The sequence below is a fragment of the Nicotiana sylvestris genome, chromosome 9 (assembly GCF_000393655.2).
Source record: "Nicotiana sylvestris chromosome 9, ASM39365v2, whole genome shotgun sequence".
Taxonomy (NCBI): Eukaryota; Viridiplantae; Streptophyta; class Magnoliopsida; order Solanales; family Solanaceae; genus Nicotiana; species Nicotiana sylvestris.
Genome location: NC_091065.1, coordinates 43,917,711 through 43,923,872, shown reverse-complemented (window position 1 = coordinate 43,923,872; position 6,162 = coordinate 43,917,711).

The window sequence follows — 6,162 nt, the reverse complement described above, 5'->3', positions numbered from 1 at the left end:
TAACAAGGAGATCGGTAAAGCAGTGGTAACAACACACAACGGCAGTAACAGCAGAACCACAGTTCCACGGTAGCCCCAGCTACCAAAACTTCCCGAACTACATTAATCTGATTCCCTTCTAGCCAGGGATATGTAGGAAACCTTTGAAGCAAAGGTTCGGTTAAACCTTTTTTCAAAAAATGCTTCACACGGAGTATTCGTATGGGCAAAAATCGCTCACTTTATCTTTGCACGAAAATCTTTTGTGTCTCCGGGCAAAGAGGGGCGGCTGTAAGCACGTGATTTTTGCCCTATGAAAGAATTACTCCCAAAAAATTCAAAATAAAATGATTTTTTCTTTGGGTACAATTTTTGAGAATTTGTGTGACATTTTGGTAATTATTTTTGTCCATAAATGTTTACCCTTGTTATAGTTAATTGAAAAATATAAAAATACATGGTGCATGCATATTTAGGATTTAATCATGCATTTAGGAATTGATTAAACCATCATTTCGCCCTAAAAAGGAAAAATCAGAAATACATAAATATATATACCTTTTTATTCTATTTGTTGTCTTTGAGTGATTTTGTTTTTAAGGTTTTAACTTGTGTATTAATTATTGTAAGTGTTAATTAACATTTGTGTAGTTTTATTTTTAATTTTAGGAATTGTGTTTAAATTAAATTAAAAGAAGAAAACAGAAGAAAAAAAAAGGGAAAACTCGGATTGGGCCCAAAAATCAAGCCCAAAACCAAGACACAGACTCAGTCCAAACGTCTGGTGCCCGGTCCATTCCCATAATCACTGGAACAACGTCGTTCTATGGCAATCGATCCCAGCCGTCGACCTTACATGATCCAACAGCTCAGAATCCGTCCCCCTTACCCGTTCCGTGAACCCGACCCGTTGCCCGGTTCGAACCGACCCCCCTACTTAAACCAAACGACGCCGTGTTGGTTAAACCCTCTAATCCTGGCCTTTGATCTTGATTGATCTAGCGGCCAGGATTGAACCACCCACCCCGTATAAGAGCCCCAATCCCTCACCCCACGCACCCAAACCAAACCCTCCCACCTACTGTTCATCCTCGTCCCCAGAGACGACCCTCACAAACCCTAGCCGTCTTAGGATTCCCCCACCGTAAACCCGGCAACCACGACGCCGATGACCACCAGACTAACACCCCTGAATCACCATGACCCCCTCTCTCCAAATCCACACTCAGTTTACTTCAAATCTTCCCCGAACGTCTCGAATCTTCGTTCGAAGGTTCAAGCAAAAACCAGATCTACGCCCACCGACCCCAAATTCATACCATAACACCTCCTGACCTCCCTCACACCCTAAACGCCGTTGGTTCTGTTCGAATCTGACCGGAGCTAAACGAATCCCAAATCGAACCACAAAGAACCCTAAAAAGACCAAAAGTTGAGGTCTGTCCAAATTAAAAGACAATGTGGGGTCTAATCGACCTTAGTCGAAGTGTTCTCAGTTGAGAACACTCGATTAAGGTCCATTCGACCCCAAAAATAGTCGAGTTCGAGTTTGAGCCTGGGTCAGTTTTGATTTCGAATCCCTGAGGTAAATTTTCCCTTTCTTTTGTTCTCCTATGAATTTTATCTATTTTTCATGTTTAGTTTGGTTTGTTTTTTATTTTTCTGTCAAGTCTGTGAATCCTGAGGTAATGTTTAGTTTGTTTTGTGTGTTTTATTGATTGTTTGATGTCTATTATAGCTTGTATAGTCGTTTAAATAAGTGTCGTCAATTAATCTGTTTAAAATTAGAGGAAACAGGATAATAGTTCATTAATGTCCTCCATGTATGTTTGCCTGCCCTACATCTATATGCTAACTTGTAATGAACCTGTGGAATATGTTCAGTTCTGTCTTTGAACTAGACTGCTCATTCATTCAGTAACCCTATGATCTTCATAGTTTGCCATGGAAGCCTGTTCATTACTGCTTTGATCTTAGCCTGTTGGCTGTTGCCTGTTTGCATTTTGACTCTGAGTTGGTCAGGTTTGGCTCCCAATATGACCAACTCATTTGGTTTGATTGACACCCCTTTATGATCTGATTTTGAGTTGAACTTAGGCTAGGAATTGGATATAGCTGTAGAAATCTAGGAGATCAAATCAGAAATCAGTGTTAAGTTCAAACTTATATAGTTGGTAAGTTCAGACAAGTAAGGCTTAGGGTAATACAGTAATATGCTAGAATTAAGGGGTAATTTTGGGAGTTTAGTAGGATTTTAACAGGATGTAAAGCTAAGGTCTGCCTAGGGGTCATTTGTTAAACTTAGTTTAATTTTCAGTAGGGTACATAACATGAGGGCATGGGTTTATGTGAATACTATAACCCCTCCCATGACTCTTGATTAAAACAAATAGGACAAGCATGGGGAACAATATAGTGGGCATCAAGAAAACACATTTAGGCATGGGGAATTAAGGGGTATGGGCAGAATAAAAGGCTGAAGGCATCAAGGCAGCTGGGCTGGCCTGCTTTGCTTATAAATAGGCTCATTTAGAACAAAAAAGGGGGGTGGACATTCAGTTTTCAGAGAGTGAAAAGAAAAAGAAAAAGCAAAAAACAAGGCTGGTCTTTCAACCTTTAGTAGGTCAGCCTATCTTCAGAGTGATATAGAGTGAGATTGTGCTGGAAGTTGAATATAATTTCCAGAGGCTACTGCTTGCTTGCATCTGGTTCCTTCTCTGCTTTGCCTGTACTTGTTTTGGTATTGCTGGGCTGCAAACTGAATTTCTTGCTTGGGTTTTAAAAATCTGTTGCTGGGTTTTGTTGCTGTTGATTGCTGGTTTCTGTTGTTGCTGTTTGCTGTGAATGCTACTGCTCAACTGATCCTTCCTTTTCTTCTTCTGGCTTTCCTAATACCAGGTACACCACTGATACACTGTCAATGTAAGCTGAAAGTTGAAACATGGATATAAAAATGAAGAGTTGAAGTTGCTTTTTTTTCGAATTTGTTTCAGTTTGTATATTGAACATTAGGTTGTATATCAGTGGGTTAATATCTTCTATTAGGATAATGAAGGTAGTCATCATGTATAACTAGACATCACATATGGCAACTTAATGGCTCATTATCTATGTATGCTGGTAGCTAGAAAAGAAGTGATGGTGTAGTAAGCAATATCCTGATTCTTCAGTTATGTCTGTGGTTAGCATGTCTTCCAAAATGTACGTTAAGTATTAAACTATCCGTTGCTAGATAATCTCACCTCATTTAGTAGGCTGCCTCGTTATAGCTTGCAACAATACTGTTAGAGTAGATAGCACAAGTTTACATTTCAGCCTTATAAGTCGAGCCCGAGTCGCATGAACTAACCAAGTCCAGTCAATACTGTGTGCGCTGGGCCTGGGCCCATAATATCCAAACGACTGCCCATATACGCGTTCATGTTTCGGGTTTTGCAAATCATATTCGGAACCCAACTATAACTAATTCGTAAGCATGTAAATAAAGCTGGACCCTTTTTCTTCTTTCATTGTTAGAGACAAACTTAATAGAGAACATAGCCACTATAGGACGACCTTTTAAAAAAGAAATGAGGCGCACCTCACCAAATAAATTACACATCGCTGGGGCCCTCAATAAATATATAACCGTTGGTTAGACTTTGGAGTTGGCCGTTTAGTGAATTTCCACGGCCTTTCTTCTAAAATAACAATACGTTAGTTTCTTTAGGACGCGTCTTAATTAATATTACCTTCTTAAATATGGGTGTGCATTTATGTGACCAAAATCCAAATCTCAACGGAGTCGGAATGTGTCTCTAATCACGGGTACATTGATTGTGACGTGGTTCGAGATGCGTGTCCATGACGTTGCAAATTCCTTTTGAAAAATAAGAATGAGATGAGCCTCGCCGAATAAAAATACAAAATTGCGGGGCCCTTAGTAAAAATTTGCTTTAAAGTTGCTTAGATTTCGGGATGGACCGTTTAGCAAAATTTCACGGCCCTACCCAAAGTAAAGGATACGATAGTCGCTTTAGGCGCGCCTTTAATAATTTAATTTTCTTAAACTCGGGTGCACATTTATGTGACCCAAATCCAAATCTCAACGGAGTTGAAATGTGCCAACAACCACGGGTGCATTGATGTGACGTGGTTCGAGATGTATTTCCACGATGTTTCAATTCTCGATAAAAATAATAATAATGATAAAAGCGGTTAAAAGTTATAATTCGCACATACGTTCAACATGTATTAAATCAGATAATCAAGCCGAATATGACAGTTGAGCGACCGCGCTAGAACCACGGAACTCGGGAATGCCTAACACCTTCTCCCGGGTTAACAGAATTCCTTATCCGGATTTCTGGTTCGCGGACTGTTAAACAGAGTCATTCTTTTCCTCGATTCGGGATTAAACCGGTGACTTGGGACACCCTAAATCTCCCAAGTGGCGACTCTGAAATAAATAAACAAATCCCGTTTCGATTGTCCTTTAATTGGAAAAAACTCTTTTACCCCTCGCGGGGGCGGAAAAAAGAGGTGTGACATCTATGTATTTCTAAAAAGAAATGGTGTAGTAACTTTGTTCAGATAGTTCGTTATTGTTTGATGATTATCATATCTCAAAAAGCATGTTAGCTGATTTAGACTATTCTTAAACATTCAACAGTTAGCTCATTAAACGAATAGACCGCTTCGGAACTTGTAGGAATATTGTTTAGCTAGATACTATTGGTTAATTTCAACATGTAAATGGTTGAGGATTAAAATTAGATTGCCAAGTTTTTCTTTCATTTAACAAACTATGAGCATGCCTAGTATAATGTAACTAGGTAGTAACATGTGAATGAGATGGCCCAGGTCCAGTTTTGTGCCATACACGTTGGGCCTGGGTCCATGTTGGCCAACGAGCTGTCCATATTGTGCTTACATTCTGATTTAACAAATTGCGTTCGGAACCCGACTATAACAACTCGTAAGCATGTAAATAAATTAAGACCTTTTCTCTTTCATTTTTAAAGACAAATTTAATAGAAAAAATGTTGGCACTTTAGGATTATCCTTTTAAAATAAATGAGATGAGCCTCACCCAATAAAACGCACAAGTTGCGGGGCCCTCAATAAATGGTTAATAATTGTATAGACTTCGGGATCGGTCGTTTAGCAAATTTCACGGCCTTACCCAAAATAATGATACGCTAGTCGCTTTAGGCGCGCCTTTAACAATTTATTTTCTTAAACTCGGGTGCACATTTATGTGACCCAAATCCAAATCTCAACAGAGTCGAAATATGTCGATAACCACGGGTACATTGATGTGACGTGGTTCGAGATATATTTTCACGATGTTGCAATTCTCTGTTAAAATAATAATAATGATAAAAGCGGTTAAAAGTTAAAATTCGCACATATGTTCAACATGTATTATATCAGATAATCAAGCCGAATATGATAGTTGAGCGACCGTGATAGAACCACGGAACTTAGGAATGCCTAACACCTTCTCCCGGGTTAACTGAATTCCTTATCCGGATTTCTGGCGCGCAGATTGTTAAACAGAGTCAATATTTTCCTCAATTCGGGATTCAACCGGTGACTTGGGACACCATAAATCTCCCAAGTGACGACTCTGAAATAAATAAATGAATCCCGTTTCGATTGTCCTTTAATTGGAAAAAACTCCCTTCCGCGCCCTTTTGAGGCGGCGCGGGCATAAAAGGAGGTGTGACAGCTCTGGCGACTCTGCTGGGGAGTTAACTTAGAATCACTGGTTCAGGGTTAGAAATTCGAGCTTAGATAAATTGTTATATTTGGAGTTATCTGATTTTGTTACATGTTTGGGCCCAATATGCTAAATGCTTCTTTTACCGCTTTGATATTATCTGAATTGTATATAAACTGTGTCGAAACCCTTCTCTTCTTACCTCCGGGGATGTGCTTACTGGTTGAGACTCCCTATTCTGTTAGTGTCATACCCTGAAATAAAAGAGGCTCGGAAAGTTTCTAAGCCGGCTGGCCATTTGGTTACCGAAAAGGAGCTCCTTCCTCAACTCAAGTTGTCCGCTCGGGTACACTGTCTAGAACATATACCCAGGTTGAACCTAGAATAACTTGACTTCATGCCGGATCCCTAGTAAGAACGTTTATTTGCATCATGTTGCATTTGACTTAGGGGACTGAATATCTACTGGGGAGGTAACC